Source organism: Mustela putorius, unplaced genomic scaffold, assembly GCF_011764305.1.
Source record: "Mustela putorius furo isolate JIRA1106 unplaced genomic scaffold, ASM1176430v1.1 tig00003949_pilon_pilon_pilon, whole genome shotgun sequence".
NCBI lineage: Eukaryota > Metazoa > Chordata > Mammalia > Carnivora > Mustelidae > Mustela > Mustela putorius.
Genome location: NW_025422093.1, coordinates 7,129,000 through 7,155,317, shown reverse-complemented (window position 1 = coordinate 7,155,317; position 26,318 = coordinate 7,129,000). Strand labels below are relative to the sequence as shown.

The window sequence follows — 26,318 nt, the reverse complement described above, 5'->3', positions numbered from 1 at the left end:
TTGTGAACATATGGAGTTTCTTCCACTGCACAAATATACTTTATGGGGTGGGGGTCAGCCAGGCAATCATAATACACTGGACTTAGCTTCCTGGTCAGATAATTAGAGGTCCGGGGCTAAAAGCCCAGAGGAATTGAAGGGTGAGGCCCATGGCATCAGAGGGAGATGAAAGATTCTTGAATGTGTCATCCTAAAATGTGGTGTGCCAGCTGCTGCGGCTGGAACCTTGCTGGTATAGGAAACTATCTGCCTTCTTTGGGGGGCTCGTGTGGAACACGGTTCCATATGGACTCTTATCAACACTGAGATACCAAAATGCTATGGCTCTATCCATTTTAACTTTTCACTGCTACTCACATCTGTCATCAACAAAGGGATTTTAGAAGCCCTTGGCAAAAATATAGCTAAATAAGGTCTTACCCGAATGAATAAAAAGTTTATTTTAAAATAAGTTTTGCTCATCAGTAAAGTCAGAGGTAGACGGGTAGGTTTACAGGTAGGATGATCTAGGAATATTAAATAATCTCCAGGTGGCATTTACACTGTCCTGGATGAGATTTGTAACTGGAAGACTTAACATCTTTACACTGAATGGAATAAAATGGAAGAGAGAGAGAAAAAACACAGAATGCCCAGACGTGCAAGAGGTCTCTTAAAAAGTACAATGAAAACACATGGTAAAGATAAAGAAGGATGGTATTTTTTATTACTTAAAGTTTAACATAGAAGAGTAGATTTTATCTCAAAGTTAAGGTAGCCACGGGAATGTGCAGTTGTAAGTGGTTACAAGGTGGTGGCTGACTTTGAGATGTCTCTATTGAGATGAGCTCTATTATAATCAGACGGCTAAGACATACTGCAGGGATCACGGGAACAGAGACTCATATTTAAGAAGCTGCTCTTCAGGTATGAAAACGAAGGTGCTAACTCAGGGGTAGAATATCATTTTAAGTTTTTGGAGAAAGATCTCTGAGGCCAAAATTCCTCCATTCAAAACAAGTCTCTACAATTTACAAACTGGGTGTCTTTGGACAAGAGACTTAAACGCACTGTAGCTTGGTTTACTCATCTGTAAAATGAGAAGAGCAGTAAAATTTACCGTGTACAACTTTTGATAAAACTAAGGGAGTTAATATATGCAAAGCGGTTAGAAATGGCCTGGCACGCAGCTGACCTTTAATTAATACTATCTATTATTATCACCTTAAAAATTTCTTAAGTAGGGCGCCTGGGTGGCTCAGTGGGTTAAGCCGCTGCCTTCGGCTCAGGTCATGATCTCAGGATCCTGGGATCGAGTCCCACATCGGGCTCTCTGCTCAGCAGGGAGCCTGCTTCCTCCTCTCTCTCTGCCTGCCTCTCTGCCTACTTGTGATCTCTGTCTGTCAAATAAATAAATAAAATCTTTAAAAAAAAAAAATTTCTTAATTTAATTTTTTTAGCTTGCTTGACTATGGCTATTACCATCAAGAGTCAAGTGTACATAACTAATCACGCAGGGACTGAACATATGAACTTGACCTTATTTGACCAATGCTTTCAGCAACTATGCTAGGCATACAAACCAGGCCAGAGAAGGTTCACGCCACATTCCGTCTAGATTAATGGTTCACAAACTTGTTTGTCTCAGGGTCCCTTTACACTCTTAAATACTATTGAGGTTCCCCAAAGAGCTTTTGAATAAAAGTCTTATAACAATTGCTATTTACCGGCTTAGAGCATAAAACTAAGAATTAAACAAATATTTATTTTTTTAAAATAGTAACACACGCTATGTCACATAAAACATATATCTTATGAAAAATAGTGACATCTTCCAAACCAAACACAAAATGTGAGAAGATTGGTATTGTTTTACAGTTTGGCAATAATGCTTGACAATAGAAGATATTTAGATTCTTGTATTTACTTCTTCATTCAATCTCTGGCCATATGTTGTTTTGGTTGAAGTATGGGAAGAACATACAGTCTCAGACAGATAATGTTGTGAGAACAGAAAGGACCTCCTAAGTACTCTGGGAGGGTCTCAGACCACACTTTGAGAGTGGCTGATCTATCGCAAATCTGTCACACCTACTTCACGGCACTAAGGCTGATTATCTCCCAACAGAAGAATTTAGGCAACAGGATTGAGTAGGAAGACAAAGTGGAAGGAAATGCAATTCTGCTATTTTTGCAAAGTACAGGCCAGAAATTCTCTAATTGCTATCGATTTACAGTTTTTACTGCCAATAAAACTATAGATTCCCCAACAGCTAAATATGTATTCATTGCCTCTTCACTACCTTGTTTTAACCCTCTTCCTATATAGGCTCTTTCCAAGTGTCCATGTCCACATGCTCCAAATACTCTGACACTGTGACACGTCTGTGGTGGATAAAGCCATCCTCAGAACATCAACTGAATGTTCTTGGAAATGACACGTGAGAAATAAACAACTTCTCTCATTGCAAGTCATGCTGCCATATCAGAAAAGATAACACGAGAATTCTTTATAGATAATTTGTCATTATTGTGTAAACACAATTATAGACATGAATCCTGTATTCTGGGAAACTTCTAGCCTGGAAATAATAATCTAATTTTAGTCCCTAAAATGCAAAGTTAACTAGTACGTTTTCCTGTTTAAAATATTTTGAATATTTAAATATTTAGAAACATTGCACCTTATTGTAAGACTAAATGGTGACGAGAAGGCCAACATTATTTTAAATATAGTTTACTAAATATTTTTTGCTTCTTTTTAGCTATATAATATCACTTTATTTTCAATTTAATTCAAATATACTGTTGATGAGACGCTTAAAATACCCTTTTGAGCAATTACTCTTGATGACAGGCTCTACTCTTCAGAGATAAGGATTCACTTAAAAATTTTTAACAAATACTTACTGAATGCTCAGTATGTGCCAGATTCCTATGATCAAAAGATGAGTAAGACACAGCCTGTGTTTAAAAAGCTACAGTATTCAAAGTATAATTTATCTTATTGACACAAGTGTTTTCAAAATACAACAGAATAACTACTGAATTATTGAAACATATAAATCAATAATATATCAGAGTGATGAAGAATTAGAATACAATATAATCAAGAGGTTAAGACTATAATCTGACACATACCCAGATTTTACAAAACAATTTTTAACATTATTGACTTCTACTTTTTAAATTAGCTGCATCACTCACTTGTCATTCGACCAAAGAAAAATGCATTCACTTCTGGAAATGAATATCTATCTGAATGTCTACACAGATCTGTATTTCATGTGAGAGCAGGAAAATTTCTTAAAATAAAAGAATTAAATTCTTTACAGATTTTTATGCTTAACAAATGACTAATTAGTAATTGCAGCTATTTACCTAATATGCTATGAAATTTGTGTTGTGTTGTTTAATATTTATTAATAGTCTAATTCGAAGATATGACTTAATTCTTACTACTAGGCTTTGCAATATTTTGGGGATGTAGTAAAAACATATAACACACAAATATTTACTTTAGAATAAAGAATTGGCAAATATATATCCTAATTTGTTACTAAAACTGCCTTGGTATTATAAAGAGAGTGACTGTTAAAAAAACAGGACTTGGATTTTTAAAGTTGCTTTTGTCTTATAAATGTTGCTTAGAGTTGATTATCACCTAAATTTGTAACTGAGAGGAAGTAGTATCTTCACCCAGAAGAAAGCACACTTAGTTGGTAAATAAATACCATACTTACTGCATAAATAAACATTTCCATTTTAAAACAAGAAACTATAGAAAAGTCTCAACACCAAAAGACAGGTTTTGTGACTCCTTTCTCGAGTTTGACTATATGAATTTTCCCACTTGCCCTAAGCTTCCTAATGTGAAAATCATCAAAAATAAAATTGTGGATTCTCACAACAGTCAAGTATGTATTTATTAATGAATTATTAAAACACCACACATATAAAGCAGAACCCCACTGAACTGAAGATAGAACAGGAAGTGATACCAAGAACTTCTATTTGGTAGGATAGAGTAACTTTAAAGGATTTAAAAATAATTCACAGCTATGAAAGATCTAATCATTAGCTGCCTCTGAAACGTACATTCAAATTGTATTAAATTTGGGCTTTGCTCAATATTCGAGTCAAGCTTCTTCTTTTTTTTCTTTTTCTTTTGCCTGGTCATTATTTAAGAGTTCAAGTTTAAGAGTTAATTTTTCATCAATTATTTATGCCAAACTAGTTCTTTCAGAAAGACTTAATCAGCAACCCATGAGAATATCTAAAACTGGCAGAGGTACACACACTCTGCCTTTCTAGAAGGTTTGGGCTATAAATGTTTCACAATTAAAGTTGTAAAATCACTGAGAGTTTCTCCCAAAACAGACTAAGCAATCCTGTAGAAAATCTCTAAGCAATACTACAGAAATCACAAGCCAAACACAAGCAGCAGGAGGTATTAATGATCATTTATGAAAATGTAATTATCTACTATACCCTGTTTGCAAGGATTTTATCCATAGTTCAGCTCATGCAGACAAACTGTTCAGTCTTCCATTCAAGTCAGAGACGAAACCAGGAGATGAATAATTCTTATTCATTGTCCAGCTAAACCCAGGACAGCAATAGTATATGCTACACTCTATTGTGATGGGACTTCTGTGTGATCTGTGTCGGGTCAGTACCCTTCCAGAGTCACTGCTTAGGGCAGGATAATTTCAAACCCAGTCTGTCATTTTATTACACATTTTTTAAACAGCATGCCCACCAAAACAGAAAATGCTGCACATATGGGCTGAGATCAAATGCTCTCATCATTTAGTTGATATATTCTGACACGAGGCAGAAACAAGATGGTCTGCTTTTATTTGAGCTTTCCTTTTGGATCTTGGATCTTTTCTTTCTTTCTCTTTTTTTAATTAACTCATTAATTCATAAGTGGTCAAAGCTTTTCAAGTACATTCTTTAAGACTTGTTATATTTGCACTTGGCTTGAAACTTCCTAGCAATTAGTATTTTTCAAAGCTAAGTCTCACTAGGTCATCAGTAAATGTCATTCTGATTATATGTAAAGTTTTTTGGTTCCACAACTAATGGAACAGAATGCACATCTGAAATTCAAGCTCCAATACAGCTTGCAATTTTTGAGGGGTGAATTGATTATTTTTAGGGTGACATAATGTGATTTTTAGGACTCACCTGTCAGCATGCTTATGCTACTAGCAAATTATCTTTAATGTCTGGAATTCATGAACAATATTTACATCTTTATGATGAATCTCAAGTTTAATTTGAAAAGGCCTTTCTCTGAGGCACACAGGATATTTGCAAGGTCTCACTGAGATTAAAATTTCATAAATGTCTATGGTAGAACAGAGCAATATTCAGTAAAGGTCATGAAAGAATATTCTTCATGAAAAGATTAACCTATTTCCAAGAATACAAAGATTAAAATGAATCCATCTAAAATAAGGTTCAAAATGGTGAGTTCCCTGAATCTTTTTTTTTTTTGGTAACACTATGAAATGACAGTTCTTTTCTCAAAACCATTAGCCTGTCTTCCTACTTGATGTTAGAACTAGCACCAACATTCTCACCTTTATGATGTCTTCCATTAGACATTACGACCAGCGCATAGAAAATGTTCATTCAGGACTTAATATACTGTATTAATAGCAAAGTACATGTGTGAGTGCATGTGTGTTTACAGAAGTAGATAAACTGGTACTAACTGAAAAGACCTAGACAGAAGGAAGAGATCACATGAAATCTTAAACTATGCCATAATTAAAATAGCATTTTATGATTCCCTCAGAATCAAATATTCAAAATTTTATACACATAAAGCAAGTATTTACCTCCTTTCCCCATATGTAACCCTTAAGAGGACAATGGCTTACTATGCTAATTCTTTAACATTATTAAATGAGATAAACATATTAGTTCATGTGCAATTCTACTGACACAAAAAAATAAAATTACACTCTCCAGGTTCCAGATACAGCCCATCTCCCAAGCTACCATTAATAAGAGTTTCAAAAATGAACTTCAACTCCACAGTGTTTTCTCCCCCCGCTGTAAAATTCTATTCTCCCCCTTGTCGTTAATAATCCAAACATAGCTGAGTTTTAAAGCTCTCACATTTCTCCTGAGAAAAGTGTGAACATTTAAACCTTACACTCTGGGGTCCACTAGGCCCTTCCCGGACCCCACGCTGCCCAAAGTCTTTTTGCATTTCATTAAGCATCTTCTTCAGACACGCCTGAGCCCAGCACACTCCAAAGTACATCAAAGGCAAAACGTACCTAGGGTCCAGATGCGAGCAAAACAGAAAGAAAGGACAGTGCATTGTCCCACACATACTGAGCTCAGGCCATCCGTGGTACGCACAGGCTAGCTTCCTTCCCGTCTGGCAACACGCATTTTGTAAAAGACACAACTATTCAGGCCCAAACAGCACTTCTATAAGAAAAATGCATTTCATTCGGAAACTGTAAAGGCTTACTTGTTCTGGGAAGCTCTCTCGCTCTTCCACTGCCATTCTCTGTGGCCAAGTATGAAACCTGATAACTCAATTAGTTAACACTTTGGACTGAGCATCGAGTCTAAAAATATCTGCCCTGGGAAACGTAATGGTTTCCCCTGTGTCCTAGTAAGAAGGTAGGAGCTGGTCAGAATTTTCTTAACTACTGAATTAGGGAGAGGGGAGGGGCAGACAAGAGCAGGTAGGTGCCTTGGTCCTTACAAATGCTAGAGGAGCTCCCAGAATTCCCCACTGACTTACCATATTTGTGGCCTCCAGTCAAGCTCTGTGTATTTAGTCATGATATGTGGAATACCGAAAATAGCAGGGCAATCATCTGGGAGTGTACCCTTGCTGCTGGAATCACTCATGAAGCCGGCTTTTGTCATTCTGCTTATCAGCACTTTCCTCTGTGTGCGGACTACTCTGACATTCCTCCGAAAGACAATACCACCATTTTCTCCTCTGTCTCTGCAATCCAGGCAAGCCTGCCCTTTATGATTTTAATTTCTTTCGCTGCATTAACTTTACTAGTGAAGCATTAGCTTTACTAGCGAATATATGGATACATGTACAAGCACACATGTGTGTGCGTGCGTGCGCACACACACACACACACACACACACACCCCATACTGTACTGCCAAGGAGAATTCTCTTCCAAACCGAATTCCCTCTTATCCAAGGGCAAATGCAGTGCATCTTTTTAGAAATATAACATCATATAGAGCTCCGGTGTTTGCCAAGAAAAACAAAGCAAAATAAAACAAAATGAAACAAAATTTCACCGAAAGATTTTGGTCAGGTTTGTTGTCCCCCCCCCCCCCCCGCAATTTAGGTATTTCTATTTCTACAATTAACTGAATTCAGTTTTTCAGATTTGGGACAGGTAATATTCGTGCAACTTTTCACTTCTCTTACATTACACTTGAGCTCAAGAGTCAAAGCCCTAAAAAACCCATCACCATAAGGTGACAATCATCCTTTATGTTTTATTTGGAACAGTTCTAAATCAATAGCTTCCTCAAACCTGAAAGGCCTGAACGAGTGTTTGTGGGGGACTGAATTCAACTCTGGGAAGGCCCGTGTGCAAGTCCATTTGACCTATATTCATAGAGAGCTTTCTACATAATTCTAGGTGCTGAGTGAGGTGCATAGAGAAAGACAATGAACGAGATACAGAACATCTCTGCCTTACATGAAGCTTATGTACCAGCAGAGCTGGGGTAGACTATACACCATAAATATAATAAGTTATTGAGTACAATCAACAGGATAAGTACTGTGAGAAAAACAGAATAAAGGATGGGGGATGGTTAAGTATGTGTTTAAGGAGTAAGTAAGTCAACTTAACATTGATAATAATGGCAAAATAATAATTTTATTATCTATATATACGGTATATAGGCATATATAGGTATATAGGGTAGGATCTTAATATTATGCCAAACCATAGGAAATTATCTTATTTATTTATTTTTAAGATTTACTTATTTATGAAAGAAAGAGAGAGCAGGGGGAGGGGCAGAGGGAGAAGGAGAGACAGAATCTCTAGCAGACTCTCCACTGAGCGCGGAACCCGATGCAGGGCCCGATCCCACAACTCTGATACCATAACCCCAACAGAAATCAAGAGTCGGATGCCCAACTGACTGAGCCACCCAGATGCCCCCAAATTGCCATTTATAGGTTAAATCCATGTGTATTCCAGGAACTTCATATAGTTCAATCTAATAATAACATAATCAAGGCCATCATTATTATTTAATAATTATTAAGTTCTCTACATGCAAGGTACTATATTAATTTGTTTTAAGATTTTATTTATTTATTTGACAGAAAAAGAGAGATCACAAGTAGGCAGAGCAGCAGGCAGAGAGAGAGAAGGAGAAGCAGACTCGCTGCTGAGCAGAGAGCCCGATGTGGGACTCGATCCCAGGACTCTGGGATCATGACCTGAGCCGAAGGCAGAGGCTTTAACCCACTGAGCCACCCAGGCGCTCCTATACTATATTAACTTCTTACCCATGTTCTTTTAGTCCTCATAGCTATGCTGTGAAGCAATCTTCTTCATTTGTGAAAGAGAAACTAGAATTCAGAAAACTTAAATAACTAGCCAAGGCCACTGGCAACTAAACAGTCAAAATTTGAACCTAATTCCATATTATTCTAAAGGAAAGTTCACACCAGCAGCAAAATAATAAATACAGGTTTTCCTGGCTTTCACTGTGTTTTAAAAAATATTTTAGTTGCCAACCTATCAAAATTGATTAATTTCACATCAAAATCTAGAATTCTTGTTTTAAAAAAAAGTAAAAATGCAAGGATCGGGCAACTCTGGGCCCATGTTTGCACTGGGCCAGTTTCCAGGGACTGAGTGATGGCTTTCCACCTCAGCCCTCTGTTGGGCACAGCAAAGATGGCGCTGGCCTGCCTTCTCTTCCGGCTAGAAAAGGCCACCGTGGCAGTATTGGCGCCAACGTGGCGGTTTCGGTTCCGCATATCTCTGATATTTCCTCCTCTTGCCCAACACACCCTACCCAGTTACTGACTACGTAACCAAACCCCATAGGCTCTCTCCCCGCTGACCTCATTTCCCATCCCCTACCCAATATAAGCTGCAACCCCGCTCAATAAAGTGAGATCCTGCTTTGACAGATCCCCCGAGTCTGGTGTGGTTCGTTAATGCGCCTGGACTCGTGACACTCGCCATCCCGCTCAGCCCCAAGGGGAGCTACCGGCTGGCCCGGACGCTCTCCTTGTGCCTGTCGGCCCGCAAAACCTACCGGAGTCTGACAGCCCTCAGCATTTCCTCCTATCTTACCTTGCTTTGCTTCACTCCTTGGGGGCTAAGCTACCAGAGGCATTTGAATTTGGGCCTTTGCCCTAAAACCTGTGCTTCTGATCACAACACTAGGGATTCCCAAGGGACTGTAACAGCCCAGGGAAGCACAAGACCCCCCAAGGGAGGGTGACAGTCTGGGAAGGGATGGCCCTGAAATGTCTGGAGGAATTTATTTACTACTGACTATACATCTCTTTCTTCCCTCCCTCCTGGGTTCACCACGTACAGGGTGGGCACCTAACGTGCTTGAAAATATGCATCAGTGGGGGTGCCTGGGTGGCTCAGTGGGTTAAAGCTTCTGCCTTCGGCTCAGGTCATGATCTCAGCGTCCTGGAATCGAGCCCCATATCGGGCTCTCTGCTCAGCAGGGAGCCTGCTTCCTCCTCTCTCTCTCTCTCTCTCTCTGCCTGCCTCTCTGCCTACTTGTGATCTCTGTCAAATAAATAAATAAAATCTTTTAAAAAATATATGCATCAGCGGGGAAAACCAGGAAAACCATCACCTTCTCTCTCTGTACCTATTGCTGGATGGATACACAGTCAAGTGAGGCCAGTGTCATCTCTGCAACATAGCAAATCTGATCTGCCTGTGACAGACACAAGAAGGGTGGGCAACAGACTTGGACAGGAGAAAGGTCCCCTTAGCTGATGTTCTGAAGATGTGAGGGTAGCACAAGAAATCCTCACCATCCACAGGCCAAGCATTGCTTAATTGAGGGCAAACTCCTTCAAACCCCAGGCCACATCCCCAAGCCCAACTCTTTCCTCTGGAGCTGCAGACATACATCCGTCTCATAACATTTGTTCTATTTCTTATTCTCTTCCAGGGTCTTCTTTATGTCTACGTTAATCACGTCTGGTTTATCAGAATGCTGGGGGCCTACGAGTCCATGCCTGTGACTCTGTCCCCTGGATCTTATGGGCGGTCCCTAGCATCTGCAACAGAAATCAGAGAGCAAGGTGTCTGGCTCCAGGCAAGGCATCCACCCAGACCTGTCCAGAAGAGACTCATGTTGGTGTCTGATCATGCTTACTGGCAAAGAATTATTCCTCACATCTAAGTTAGACCTCTCCCGCCAACTTCTTCATCCTCTGTCTTCAGTGAGAAGACAGGACACTTGGTTAGCACCTTCCAGATATTTCAGACTGTTACTGAGTTATGTCCTTCCCTCCAGTCTTCTCTCCCTAGGATAAATAATCCCAACTGGTTCAACCTCTTCAGAGAAAAACGCTCTATAATTATACTAAGTAAGAAGAGTAATAATTCCCATAATTGCGTCTTTCAACCCATCCCCTGGCCAGGACATTTTGTCTCCCAAACTGACGCTGCTCATCTCACAGACACTGCGGCTGCAAAAAGAGAAGAGTCCGGGCTGACACATGAGGCTGGCATAGCCTGAGCTGGGAGTCCGGCGGGTCTGCTGAAAATACTAAACGCTCCATGCTGGGATATGAGCCCCAGCCTTTACCATGTTTTTTTGTTTGTTTGTTTTTGTTTTTTGTTTTTTTTTAAGATTTTATTTATTTATTTGACGAAGAGAGAGATCACAAGTAGGCAGAGAGGCAGGCAGAGAGAGAGGAGGAAGCAGGCTCCCCACTGAGCAGAGAGCCCAATGCGGGGCTCCATCTCAGGACCCTGAGATCATGGCCTGAGCCAAAGGCAGGGGCTTAACCCACTGAGCCACCCAGGTGCCCCAGCTTTTACCACGTCTTATGAAGACAACTGTGCCCTACCTCAAGGAAATCCAATGTTGAAAAATATATTTTGACACAAAAGATAAACAGAAGAGTAAATCGCATAATCTCAGGAACCATTTAATCAAACCCCATCATTTTAAAGATAAAGAAATGGAAACCCAAGAGTAGTTCTTCATTGGCGTACTCACTCAGGTGACTCAAAGATGTTCCAGTGCCTAGCATTCATGACAGGATCCTCATGACAAGCATAAAGACTTAGGGTATTTACACAGGGATTTAATTTGCAAAGTGAGATTTAACTTGTGATTTCAAAGTGCACTAACACTGCTCTACAAAGGCAATGCTCCTGAAGAATGATTGTGTGAACATCGCTTCTGGGATCTGTTATCTGGGGTCAGACAAAGGGACAGAGACCTGCATCGGGCTGTGTACAGAGAGAGCTACCAGCTCAGAGCAGAGCCTGGTAATACGTTTCTGGATGGATCTTTAAAATACAGAGCAATTGAGAAGTTATGGTCTTTCCCACCAACCGGATTCCGGACTAGAAGCCAAGGGTTCAGTGTCTGAGAATGGCAAGCCACCTTGAATCATGAGTCCTCCACCTGGGACTGGCTCTCAAAGTTCTCCATGGGAGCAGACCATGAGGTCTGGGTGGGCAGCGTGGAGGGCGCAGAGCTTCTTTCCAACAGGCTGCTCACCCTGGGTGGGAGCCCCCACGCAGCTCTCCTGGCCTGCTGCAGCCTGGGAGCACTTGTGGGCTGCTTGCGTCTTTACATCCCCAACCTCTAACCAAGGGCTCCACACAGAATGTGCTCAACCAATGGTTCAGCAACGTGGGAAGAGGCAGAGAGAACCGAGGAGAGACTGGTAGCATCTGCAAGTTCCTTGGATTTCAGAAATAGTCTCCAGTGTCAGTACCATTTCAAGCAAGGGGAAGAAGGTTTTTGTGGCTGTGCTGGAAGTTCCTGAAACCCTTCCCGCTTCACAGGTCCTTTGGAGACACAGCAAAATGTCTGGAGAGTGCCCTTCTCCCACGTGTCCAGCCTGAAAGTGGGCCCCCCACATACCAACTTCTTCGCTGTGAAGATTGGTTTGTCTTGAGATAAGGGTTCTTCAAACTATGACCTGAGGACCCAGATTGACCTGCTACCTGTATTGGTATAGCCCTGAACTAAAACTGGCTTTTATATTTTGGTTGAAATAAATTCAAAGAACAATAATATTCCATGACACGTGGAGATCATATGCAATTCAAATTTTAGTGTTCACACATAAAGTTTTATTCCAGTATGTGAGAGACTGTATGGCCAAAAGAAGCCTAAAATACTTGCTATCTGCCCATTGTCAGAAAAGTCACTAACCCTTAATCTGGAGCCAGGGGTTTGGAGGTTGTGTTCTTATGATGCTTTTCTTTCTTTCTTTCTTTCTTTTTCTTTCTTTCTTTCTTTCTTTCTTTCTTTCTTTCCTTGAGATCAAGACCTGAAATCCAGAGTCAGACCCTCGACTGACTGAGCTACCAGGTTCCCCACTATGATGCATTTTTGAAAGGCAGGGGAGAATCCTGTGTACTTGGCATGCTGTCTAATCTCTGAGATTGGAAAATGGCAGAAACCCCTTATAATCCAGGAGAATGTAGTCACCCGTTAGCTTTATGTAACAGAAAACAGCAATATCTTTTTGAGCAGTAATTTAAAATGCTAATAATATTCTGTATCCTCTCTGTGTGTATCAAACACAAAATATTGAGCCCTAGGACCTAGATCCTGTATCATTTTCTTTGTTCAATCTGCACAAGAACATACAATGTTTTCAAAAAGGAAAAAATCATGATAACAGCATTTACATCACAACATGACTCCTGCAAACTTGTAGTAACAAAGTGCACTCTCTCTTTTCCTTGTCTTTCCCTTCTTTCAAGCTGAGACCATGACATAGGCCTTGTTCACAGGGAACACATGGAAAAAGTAGCTCATTGAGCCTGTAGGAGGGCAAATGATCTAATCTACAAGGGAGCTTTTAAACAGCAAAGTAATCTGGATTGGCTGTATTCAACATTTTCCATATCTTCATCAGGGCACATTCTAGCCTCCTTTATGAGCAGAGAAACAGACAAGATAAAGGATAAAAGAAAAGCTGAGAGACCCAGATTAGTCAGGAGACCCCTGACTTTGGAGGGGCCTGGTTTGGGATGGCTCCCGTGGGGCCATGGGGTCAGGAACTCAACGTGGAGAAGGTGGAGAAGCAGCGAAGTGGTCAGCGAGGTGATTCAACCTCCCTTTCTCTCCATTCCCAGGGCCTCAAGCCTCCACCATCCCAAAGCCAGTGATTATGTCAGGACACACAAAGTAACAATGGGTTACTTTACTAAAACAAGAGATTCTATGGTACGAATGATCCATTCATCAAACCCACAGGAGACCTGCAGAAAGGATATACACATTCCTACAAATTCCTCTCACACCGGATGTCTGGGAGACCTCTGCCTCCCACTGAGTTCACAGCTTCCTACCCTTACCCAGCCATCCCTTGCTGCCCAACCCTGCTCCTGCACTCCCTCAAAACCTCAGATGCAGGGAGAAATGATAGGCACAGACTCAACATACCCTCCCTCCTTCCTTTTGCAAATGCTTTTATGTGCAAATGAGGCCAGGAGAATAAAAAAGGGGTCCCCTCAGCAGAGGGACAAGAGAACAAATGCTGTATGGTCACACACTGCCACCAGCCCTTCACGTAGGCGCATTCCCAGTGCCTGCATACTTCGCAGCAAACAGATTATTCCCAGCGCCTGCATACTTCGCAGCAAACAGATTATGAGACGTGCTCTTCATTAACAACAAAGGTACCCCTATTGTTATGCCCAAGTTGCATTAGGAAAGCCAGGTTATTTCTGGACTTCCAAGGCTGTGTTCAGTGTAGCCTGAAGAAACAGAATAGCAAGACATTTCTGCAATGTGTCATATGCCATTTAATACATAAACATGAAGCATGCAAAATTCAAAACTGATTCTGAAATGATTACTTTTTTCCTCCCCTTTTTTGAAGGTCTCCATTGAGTGTAGTGTTCGCTGGATGAAACGGACTGTGTTTCTGCTGTTGTGCATAATCAAGGCTTGAGATATAGAAACCAAAATGAACTCCAGGGGCTTTGAACAGCCTAAGAACAACACCTTTAAAGATGATGAGCTCACAGCTGTGCAATCTCGACAGTGACAGACTACTCCAGTCAGGTGTCCGTAAATTGTGACACGATACAAATTTCCGGAAATGAATTAGAAGGCTGGAATAACTTACATCGGTCATTTCCTCTGCCTTTGGACCACAGTTTAACACTTGAAAGCAAAGGGAAACCAGAAAGAGATCAACACCTTAAAATATTCTCTATTTGAACCATCAGAAAAGAAGAAACCAAAGGTAAGAAAAAGAGAAACTGGACTTAGGTCTGCAAAATCAGTCACCCCACAAGCCAGCCCTTAGCAGCTGTCTAAATTGTGCTTTATCAGGCAGAAGTCGATGTACCCCATTTCTTTACAAATCTTAGAAAGTTAAAATGCACGTGTGCACACATACAGATCCACACAATGATCTAGGTTTCCAGGAATCTTCCAATGGTTATTCAACTCTAATTGCAATGCTCTCATTCTGGATCTGATTTATGGATGTCAGATTAATATTCAAAGTGAAAGGAAGAAGCTAAAACACTGTTTCCAGGCACGGCTTTTGTAATGAACATGCACACACACACACACATTATATGAGATGTGTTAAATGTGGATAATTCTTTAAAGAAAATTGGCTCTCTTTTACGAGCGGGGAAACATTAGCTGTATTCCAGAAAATTGTTCAGTGTTAGAAATTACACATGATTTGGCTGTATGTGGGAGAAGAGTAAGTAATGGTTTAATACAAAGAACTAAGAACGCAATCATCATCAAAAAGGCAGGAGACTGAGAACAATTTAATAAATCAGTGTGACAAGTTATTAGGAAGCAAGTCTAGACTCAGGAGCCCCAGAGCCTACCAGAGATGGACCTGCCATCTGATTGCTATCACACTGAGTCCCCGAAACGGGTATAAAAGATAGAATACTGAAGCTAGCTGCTTTCTGCCAAAAAGCATTCTTCCCCTAGAAATTCAAAACAGGGGTAGAACTAAATATCTTCATCCATCATTCTTCCCGCAATGTTCTCTTCTTCAATTCTGGAACTCAAAGATCAAGTAGGGCAAGTCACATGACGGTCGGCTGCTCCGCAGAGAGGACTGGCGTGTGTCATGTGCTTTGCTCTAAGGGGTGAGAACACTTAATGACTCCGGCCCGCATTCCAACCATCTTTAATCTCTCAGGAGACAGAGGATGAAGGGGGCTGGGAAGCAGCAGTTATCAGAGAGGGGACTAAGCACGCCTCCTCTCCTCAGAGTGCCAGACTTGGTGGAGAAAGGCCATCTTGTGGTGGTGGTGGTTTAATTACAAAGACTTGTGGAAACATCCCGGCTTCTTTATCTCCTAAACCAGATGGAGGTCTGTTGGCTACTGGCTCAAAAGCAACATGCAGTCAAAACAGCACATGGGTGAACTGGGAAGAAAGGGAAGATCATTTGTCCTCACACTCGCATGCTCAAGTAGCAGCTGGACAAGAACACACCCCTTCAGACCTCCTGGGCTACTAGACACACCCATTCTGAATAACCCTAAATCAAACCACACTGAGAGCAACAGGGTGATACAGAAGACAAAAAAAGAGACCAGTCCAATTCCCTTAAGGAAATGATACTCCAGCTAAGGGAAAAGAAAGTGTCTGTGCATAAAATAATTTTTAAGCATGTATACCTAAACAAATTCTCTGATATCACCTATTATCTCTCTCTGCTCTTCCCAATTTAGGCTTTAGCCACAAAGATTTCCTTTACATTCCTCCCAATGCTAATTTTATTCCTGCCCCAGGGCCTTTCCACTTGCCATTTCCTCTGTGTAGAATGCTCCCTTCTGCCAGGTCTTTCATGGCCAGTTCTTCTTGTCAAGGAGGCCAAGGAACAAATAGCATCCCCTCATATGGGCCTTTCCTGGCCACTCAATCTAATGTAGGTCTGAAATAACCAAGATGTCACCATTATTTTCAATATCACACTATTTGAAAATTTGATTTGCTAGTTCCTGGTTTGTTTCTTCCTTCCCTCTCAACTCCCACAGAATTTTACTTGGTCAAAGCACAGCTGTGTCTGTCTTGTTCACAGGTAGAACAAGACCAGGCATATAGTAGATGCTCAACAAATATTTTTAAATGAATGAGAATAAGCAGAGTTCAGAGTTTGCAGCCAGAAGTGAAAGAGGGCTGGCTTGAGCTGGCTTCCGAGGGTATTTAAAATTGCTATACAAAAATGAGCAGATCCTAGGCTGAGGGGGAAAAGTCAAGCCAATAAGAGTTCTGGAAGCATCCTCCATAGGGACAGCCTCGGAAGGTGGAGATTTCCGGAAAGCTAACAATTATGGAGCTGTTACTCTGAGCCCAGTACTGGGCTAAGTGTCCCGTGTTTCAGAGTTGGAAAGAATAAACCTCTTTATCTACATAAAGAAGCCGAAACGATGGTGCCTGGCACAGGACTTGGCACGGAGCAAGCCCTCAGTAAGTGTCTGCTGAATGTTGAAAGTGTCTCCTCCCTATTGGTATATTCACTAATGGTCCAGAAAGGCAGGAGCGTTGGAATGCTCTGTTTCTGCACTTTATAAAGAGACATACGTGGGAAGGGTGGGCACAAACCCCTAACCTACTGACCTTGTCCTACCACAGCAATGCAGCTGTGCTCCAGGGGCAAACAGGGAATTTTAGGACTGGAAGGGGTCTCACAGACAATGGGACCCAGTTTTCCTGAGGTAACAAACCCATAGAGGAAAATGACTTGTCCGAAATCACAATGCACATTAGCGGTTTCTCCATCTTCTTTCGTGAAGGCACTCATTCAGGATTAAAAACAACTTTTAAAAAACTCTTACTGCCAAAGTTCACAAAGAAAGAGACTCACACAGAAAGCCGGACTTCTGCCTCTTCTTAAAAAAAATCAGAAGCTTTGGCAAAATGAGCCCTCCTTTCCAACATGGTAACCACTGGCTCTAGAGTAGCCCAAGCCATGCCCTTCACCTGAACCCTGCCTTGCAGTGCGCTCCAGCTCCCCAGCCCGGCCTCACCTGGCGGCTCCACGATTTGGCCATCCACAAGGTCCCCCTGAAAACAGCCGGGGCCTCCCCACAACAGACACGGCGGGGCTCTCACAAAGAAGATCAGGCTTGTAGAGGTCAATCCAAGGACAGGCGGCCTATCCCCCTTTGCACCTCTTTCGCTTAGCACAACACCTGAGAGTGAACGGACCAGAACACAAGCGAGCCTGTCCGCTCTGGAAACAGCACCCACTCCGGGGCTACAGGGCTGACACCGGCTGCGGCTTTGCCGGGGTTAACATGACTGGGAGAGAAATATCCTCAACAGAGCTTGCAGTCTCAAAGTTACAGGAAACGAGTGACTTTTGAGTAATATATGACTCAGAGGGAAAGAAATACGCATATTTTGGTGTAACAACCATACAGATAGAGTAATATGCTACAGGGGAGTCAGGACTAAGGAAAAAAAAAATGAGCCTCTTGAGGGTTAACATTTTATGCACAGTTGGAAAAACCGCTGACGTGCCTTTACCATTAGTTGTCTCTACCACAGAATATTTAGGGATATTTAGGTTTCTCTCAGTCTGCCCACCGCTTATCTCTTTGCCTGCCCTCCGAAGCCCTTCATTTCCTCCTGAACTTCTTTAACCATCAATCACCTCATTGTCTCCAGTCTTGGGCTGGTCTAGCTTTGACCTTGGCTCTTCCCCAGCAGCTCGGCACCTCCATCCAGTATTTCTTCTTCTACTTTCAAACTGTGTTCGTTAAACTCAGCTAGCATACCATGTTCTGTGTTTACAGAAATGTGTCTGCAAACAGGAAGTCTCAAATAAACACAGGAATACATAATTCAACAGAGGACACTGAATCGAGTTTATAATTCACCTCTCATTGATCAGAGCACGTCAGATTTCACCTTCTCAGAGATGCCTATCTTAAACATTTTAGCTAAAGGCCACCTCAAGCCCACCCCACCCATTATTCCAGCCCCTGACTCTGTTTTGTTTTTTTTTAAAGTAATCTCTGCACCAAAGTAGGGCTCAGACTCGTGACCCCGAGTTCAAAAGCGGCGTGCTCTACCGACGGAGCCAGCCAGGCAGCCCCGTTTTACTTTTCTTACTGGCTCTTATGTCTATGTGAATTAAAATGTCCTCTATCCCTTACCGTCTATCTCCTTGCTAAAGTGTGAAATCCTCCAGGACAAGAAGCTGCATGTTCATTAATATAGCCCCTCCCCATATCTTGAACGGTGCCTAATAGTCAGTAAATCATTTCTGAGCAATTGCATAATAATAGTTACTTTTGTGGAGATTCTGATAGGGGAAAGTTTGAGAAAATCAGGTTAAAGAGCCAAAATAATCAAAATTTTCTTTTCTTTTTAAGATTTTATTTGTCAGAGAGAGAGAGAGAAGCAGGAGAGAGAAGCAGGCTCCCTGCTGGGCAAGGAACCTGATGTGGGACTCAATCCCATGACCTTGGGATCATGACCTGAGCCGAAGGCAGATGCTTAACGGACTCAGCCTCCCAGGCATTCCCAAATTATCACAATTTCAAATTAGATCATTTTCATCAGATTTTGTCCAGTTAATGTGTTTACTACAGGCAGACGTACTTAATGCTAGTGATAGTAACTGAACACTTATGATCTATTCCAGATACTGCACAAGACACTGGGCGTTCATTTTCCCAGTTATTTTTCATAACATTATAGGAAGTCACTGCTGTTCTGTCAGTGAATGGTGCAAGGCGTCTTTATTGCTGTGTTGTTCTGGAGAGAAGAATCTGCAGGGCACTACGTCCAACAGGACTTAACCAAATTAACCCTTAAAATAGCAATTTTTCAACTGTGTTATGTAAATAAAGCCAGGTCTGAACCAGACAAGTGTCAGAAATATGTGTCATATGACTAATATGTGACTCACCAGAAAAGGAATAAGCATATTCCTGTGAAACAGTCACATGAATATAAAACTGTAAAATCATAACCAGGGCTGAAAACAGGAGCCTCCCTTTCCCTGGGTGAGTAACATTTCATGCAGGAACCGTAGGCCTCGCTGGTGGGGGTGGGGTGTGGGGGGTGTGGGGGAGGGTATGGGCTGCATGTGAATGGGGCAGGGCCCACCCAGCTCTAGCCCATAGGTAGCTGGTGCTTCTCCACCATCAGGGAGCCACAGGATAGGTGGGTCTTCTCATATTTCAAGAAAGGATGTGAATCTGGATGTTTTTAAGTGCAATTCTCCATTTTTTTTTAACTTGGCAGCTAATTTAAAAATTGGAAATACATGATGAAGGACTGATGTGAAAGGAGTGCACCCATGTCCTAGATGAGGGCCATGTATAAAAGCTACGTGAGTTGACTTTAAAGGTAAAGCTTTTCTGCTAGCTGTAATTTCTGATACCACACAATTCTAGAAAGGCAGAGGAAATGATGCTACAACTCACTTATTAAGGGTAACATATTAATACAGAATTTTCCAGTTTATAAAGCCTATTACCCATCCTATTCCCGTACCCTTGCATCATGGCCTAGCACTGTGTAAGGTGGTAGAAGCTGGGGGTGGGTACATAAGAATTTCAAACAGTCACAATCACTGAGGCCAGAGGAAGAGGGGAGACAAGACATCGGTGCACAAAAAAGTTAAGTAATATCTATGAGTTCTTTGATAAACAGAATGGACCCCATACTTGGCATTGCTTTTATTAATACTTCTTAGGATATTACCTTGTTTTTATTTAAATCTGTCATTAAAGTGTATATTATGGTGTTTTAAAAACCTCTTGTTTCACTAGGGTGTGCAAATAAAACACACAACAAGATGATTGCCTGTGTGACCCGATAAATCTGAGGACCTTCCAAGAGCCCAAAAATTCTGGCACTGAATCCCAGTTGGAGTCCACTAAGATTGCAATAATCCTAATATATATTAATGAAAATGTAAGAACATGTTCCAGAATCCCTGTGACTTTTGCCAACATCACTGTCAGAAATGAGTCATTTGTGAAAACACTAGTAATGAAAATGGACACGAAGGAAGTTGTCTAATCCCTCCACCTGTCACTGTGGAAAGAATGTTTGGTACAATTTAATTTGGAGATTTCGTTTCACTGGTTTAAATTTGCTCCATGGAATTTGGGAAAGTTCTAAAATAAAAATAATACACTGTTGCCTCCCCCTAGCTTCCCTTCTTAGATGAGCAATCCACAGCAGTTTTACCAAGCTTGGCGTGAGCTGGCTCCTTTTACCAACCATCCTCTCCCTAACTAGTAAGTTAAGGATTATTTGAGGTGTTCCAGCAAAATTCTACCAGTGGATATTATGAGCAAGGAGGTGATAAAATAGACTATTCCAATAGTGATCCTTCAGGAGTGTTGGAAACCTCCCCAGCTTTCACTCTATATGGTAAGGGAGGCTAATTCTGGTGGAAATGTGAAGAAAAGCTTTTGATTTTTCTAATTTACTCAATTCAGCACAGTAGATAGGATTTCCAGAGATTGAGGACTCCCTTGGCATCAGAAGCTGAACAAAATCAAGGTCCCCAGCCATAGCCCCTGTGGAACTCCAGGGGGACTCAAGAATTCTCCTAGCCTGGTGGGCTGCAGGGAAACACTTCAGAGAATCTGGATTCTTCCAAGTTGCCATTAAAGCAGGTTCTGGGCAGCTGGACTTCACCCAGTGAGAACTGTTAACTGTGAGGAAGGAGAAACAGAACAAGAAATCCTATGTAAATTTATGATTCCTTAACAAACTAGATGTCTTCATAAAGGCATAGTGGCCGCAAATGTCATGGTTCAGTGAGGAGATTCAAAGGTCTGACTGACAACCTGGGTTTGAAATTTGCTCTGCTCCTTCTTACTTCTTAATTTTGAACAAGTTACTTGTTTCTTAGTTTGTTCTTTTTTTTAAATCTTTAAAATGAAGATGGTAATAGTTTTACTTTATAGGGCTTTTACAAGAAATGTTACGTATGTAAATACATGTAACATACACAAAGACATTAGTTAATATATTTACAGTAGGTATTCAACAAATATGTTACCATCATCACTAGTAATGTTTACAGAAAGGAAGAGAAAAACCTTTTATAATTATCTGATTAAAAACAAAACAGCCCTGTCTCATTCACATCCGGATCATAAATATAGTTCATCCATCCATCCAGCCATCCATCCATCTCCATGTAATATACGGATTTTCACATTGCAGGGGCAAATCTCATCCGAATACGTGTATGTCCACCTTTATTGAACACCTGGTGCGTACCAAGTAGTTCGCCTCCTCAAGACAGTCTTACCTAGACAATTTAACTAACCACACTCCTAGCATCCCCCATCCTCCTTAGCCTGCATTCTTTTTCCATAGCATCAGTCACCTTCTTCCATATTATACAACTTACTTTTTTACGTGTGTACTCAAAAAATCATTCACTGAATAAAGTTTGACTTAATACTCATACCATTTCTACAAAGTAGGTATTACTGTCCCTTTCTGATAAATGAGTTAACTGAGGTGAAAAATGATGACTGAAGGGGCACCAGGCTGGCTCAGTCAATGGAGTATGCGACTTGTGATCTCAAGATGTAAGTTCAAGCCCCACGTTAGGTATAGAGATTACCTAAAAATAAAATCTTTAAAAAAAAAAGTGACCTGATACAATATCATCAGCTACGTACTAGGCTAGAGTTATGGCCCCAAAGATCAGCTCATAAAAGAATTCTGACATGTTCATGAGGTCATAAAAATACACAACATCTTTAAAGAAACGTCATTTACCATGTCAAGTTCCCACAAATAATTTACCTTTATCTGGATTACCTGAACCTATTTAATAATTTTTTTTTTAATTTAAAGATCTTATTGGTTTTATTCAGTGACTCATGAATCAGGCATCATCCAATCTAGTAGATACATAGGAGCTTAGAAGAGTTATATAGAGTAAAACAAAGAGCTGTACTTGCAGAGGGGAACAGGAATAGGGAAGTTGTATTAGGCAAAAAACAAAACAAAACAAAACACCAGACTGGTTATTGCAAGGTTGCCTTTTACTTTCCCTGAGGGAATAGCAGGGGTTTATCAGGCAGATGACCTAACTAGTGTTGATCAAAAGATTTCCGATTGGGGTGTTTAAGACTCCATTTCTGGGAGAGCTGAAACCATAACTACGTCTTGGTGACTTGGGGCTTCAGATTCCATTTGGGGCCTGTTGTCTTGATTTTTGTTTTCATTTTTTTTACTATCTTTGAATTTAAATTAAATTAATTAACATATAATGTATTATTAATTTCAGAGACTATTTCATATCCTTAAATCCTATCTACTGAATATCCCATTTTATAAATACCTAAGTGCTTTCTTTATAATTTACATGACATTATACCCATATAAAGATTTACAGCCTTAAATTTAAATTTCTAGGTTCAGACTCTCAAATCAGTGACAACAGATAATGGGATCAACTATCTCACAAGCCTAAGGCAACAGAGCTCTGAGTTACTGTATATCCTTTAGGACAATACCTGCATTGTCTCAAAGAGAAACTCTTTGGTAATATACCAGACCAGGGTTGTAGTGGCTTTCTGAATGCTGGAAAACACAAATTCTGGTTGCAAATTCTGGTTTTGTGTTTTTGTATATGGGCATTGGGGAGTTCATAACTCAAAAAACAAGAACCACAACTCCAGAATGTCAGGAAGAAGAAAAAGTTGTCCCCCTCCCCTTCCCAAAATGCTGATCCTTGAGTACTTGGGTCAGAAAATTACCAAATATTGTGATCATCTATGGAAGAAAATGGTCCTCCATCTAAGAAACACTGACAATTACCCCAACCTCCCATGGCAGTTAAGATCAGCATGCTCCTAAGTGGAAAGCCATTGAATTCCACCAAGTTCTATAGAAGAATGCAATAATCGGTGATGTGGCCTCACAGAACTTAAGTACTTGGTCATCAAGGCTTACACACTCTCCTTCAGCCATGCAGCAGGCCAGTGAGCTGGGGTTCTGAAAACACATGATCACCAACTCCTTCAAAATAGTACTGGACTGTATAGTAAATCCCTGCCTTTGAAAACAAAGCACTATATGCAGGATGTTACAATAGTTACACATTTGAAGAGGGCTGTTAATAGTTTCCAAGGCTTTGTGACATTTACTATTTCATTTATCATCACTAGTACCTGAGATAGGCAGTCCTCTGTGCAGCTGTTATAATCCTTCTTTAATAAACAAGAAAACCAATCCTTAGAAAAATTAGCAACCTTTCCCCAAATCAGGTGGCTGGACTGGATCTGAGTGGACTAGGTTAGGTCTTTTAATTTCTAATATCTGAGATTAACATAGTCTCCCATCATTATAATGGAGACAAAACAATGCAACAAGTGGCAGGTTGGGGAAAAACAACTGGATGGCGATGTGGAATTTATTACAATGAAATAGGTCTTCCATTCTATTCCCAATATTTAGTATATTAATATATATTTTGCTTAACTTTCCAGCTTGCTCTAACATGCATTCCTTTATTGATTCAACAAACATATAACGATCATTTGCTAGGTGTCAGGCATCATGCTCAGAGCCGGGCTACACAGTGAAGGGAGCCTTGTTTCCAAGGAGCTTACATTTTGGGGGGTTATATTCCATCCACAGTTAAGTGGCAAAGTCCTTGGAGACATAGATACTATACTATGAAGAAATCTTTCTCTACCTGACTATAAATAACTATGGTCTTCAGATTTCCTAGATTTCTAGGAAACAGTCCAAGAGTTCTCTACCTCTCTGTTGTCTGTATACCATACCTATTCATTACTGATGGTGATTAGTTGTAATGTATACTCTTCTATATTCTCTTCCTTCTTCACTCCAACTCCCTTTACTACTCTGGACCAGTGTTTCTCAACCTGCTACTCTAGAGGAATTTCTAAGAGAAAATCAACATCATTTTCCTTCAGCCTTTGATGCTTCCTCTGCATAGAGCTCTCCTTCCTTAAATGCCTTAAAATGAGTGTCTCCCCAGTTCAGCCACTTTCTTTTCTGGGCTAACAAAGGAGCCAGGCTCTGTGCCTACCTTAGTGGCAGTGGCCCTGCTACATCTACAGTTTCCCTTTGGGGTGGCCCGGAACCATGTGTGTGACTTTGACTCAACTCTGTCCCTTATTTCACCCACTCTGGATACCCTTTAGCAGAGAAACACAAGACTGGATAAAGATCAGAAGTATACACTGCAGCCCTCCTTGGGCTTGGATTCAAAGCATCAATTTGTCTCAAGTCTGCTGCGTGCAGAGCACTGGAGAGTCTCAGTGATTGCAAAGATCCAAAGGGAACAGACAGGATGTGGCAAAATCTAGAGGTGGCATTCCCTGTCTATTCTGGGGAGGGCCATGTGAGTTGAGAAAAAGGGTTTATTTGTTGCACACCTTGTGAAATACCGCTGAACAGGGTGTACTCAATATGGGGGACACAATCCCTCCCCATCCTATTTGTTGTTACTGATGTTGTTTAGAGATTTTATTTATTTATTTTTTTGACAGAGAGAGAGGGAGAGAGAGAACAAACAGGGGGAGTGGCAGAGGGAGAGGTAGAAGCAGACTCCCTGCTGAGCAGGGAGACCAAAGCAGGGCTCCATTCCAGGACTCTAGGACCATGACCTGAACCAAAGGCTTAACCAACTGCGCCACCCAGGCGCCCCCCTCATCCCATTTGTAAGAGTGGTTTCCTGTGGCAGGAATTCAGAATCTCTAGCGGGCATGTACAAAGTGACAAGACCCTCCCAGCATGCTCCTCTGCAATGTCCCCAGGCTTACTGTAATACCCTACTAGAGAAAAACCTTCCGTGCTTCTTACTAAAAGCAGGATCATACATAATCTTCTGATTACAGAGGTATTAGTTTGAATATTAAATGTGGAAAGCATTTAAAAAATAGAGGAAGCAGTATACGAACATAATAATGATGCTATGACAAAGCATAGCTTACGTCTTAGAAGCTACAGAATAGTCTGGGACATACGAGAGGTAAATATACAGCCCGACCAGAGCAGGAGATTTCACACTTACTCAGGCCTCACTCTGCACTGGGCACTCCGCTCTGTGTTCTGCAGGTCTTAGCCCACTTAACCCTCACAATGATCTCATTAGCTAGGCACTGCTATTTCGCAAGGCAGAAAGTAACATGAATGAGGTCACGGCACGCTGCCCACGGCGGTGCTGCGGGTGAGCTACAGAGCTTGCACTGAAGTCAGCAGGCTGAACTCAGAGCCCAGGCCCTCACCTTTACCCTCCCGCCCCTTGCCTTACTGGTTGCCCCTTGTGTACCATCAGGGGCATGATGCCAGCTCAATTATCCTGATGGTAATTGTGCTTCTCAAAGTGGTCCTGGCAATTGCAAATTTATCCTCGAAATACCTACAAGAACAAGTGCATTCCTATAAAGCTGGTCATGTACAAGTGCTGGGGTGGGTGAGGTAGAAAGAAGCAGACTTCTGAATTAAAAATAATCCATTAGAATTTCTTTCCATCTTTGTCAAAGAGCATCCTACTGTGGTAAGCTCCTGTAACATAGACCAGAGGTCTTTGAAATCCTCAGAGGGCTTCTTCCTAATTGTACAAGTATTTGAATAACAAAAATGTTTGGTTTGGAGAACAAGTGCATTCATCATCTCCAAGAATGCTATGGAGTGCCCTTTCACACCTTCACCCCCAACATCTTCCCTCATGAACCGTTTCCCCCCCCCCATCTATGCAGCTCATTCAGCAAATATTTTTTGAAGGTTGACTATATTACCAGACTCTTTTCTAGGCACTAAGTGTACAAGAGCAAACAAATCAAATGAACATGTCATTCCTCATGGAAGTACATTTAACTGTCTGGAGACAATTTTAAAATGTTGAATGTTATACTATGCCAGAGCGCAGGCTTTGGACAAAAAACAAGTGGATGAATTTTGAAGGTAGATCTGCCAACTAGTTGGGTATGAGGTGTGAGAAAAAGGTATGTGTCAAGGTTTTTGACCACCAGTACCCGGTAGAATTCCTCATTTACTGAGGCAGGCAAGACCATGAGAAGAGTGGGTAGAGATCTGAGGTAAAGATCTTGAGCATGATTTAGGACATGTTAGAGTTGAGATACCTATTTGACATCTAA

The 26,318-nt window shown here is 41.2% G+C and overlaps 1 protein-coding gene across 5 annotated transcripts in view; it reads right to left on the bottom strand.

Annotated features, from left to right (window-relative positions):
* Positions 1–26,318, bottom strand: part of ANK3 (ankyrin 3) — a 671,415-nt gene that overhangs the window by 238,871 nt on the left and 406,226 nt on the right. The gene's annotated exons all lie outside the window — the stretch shown is intronic.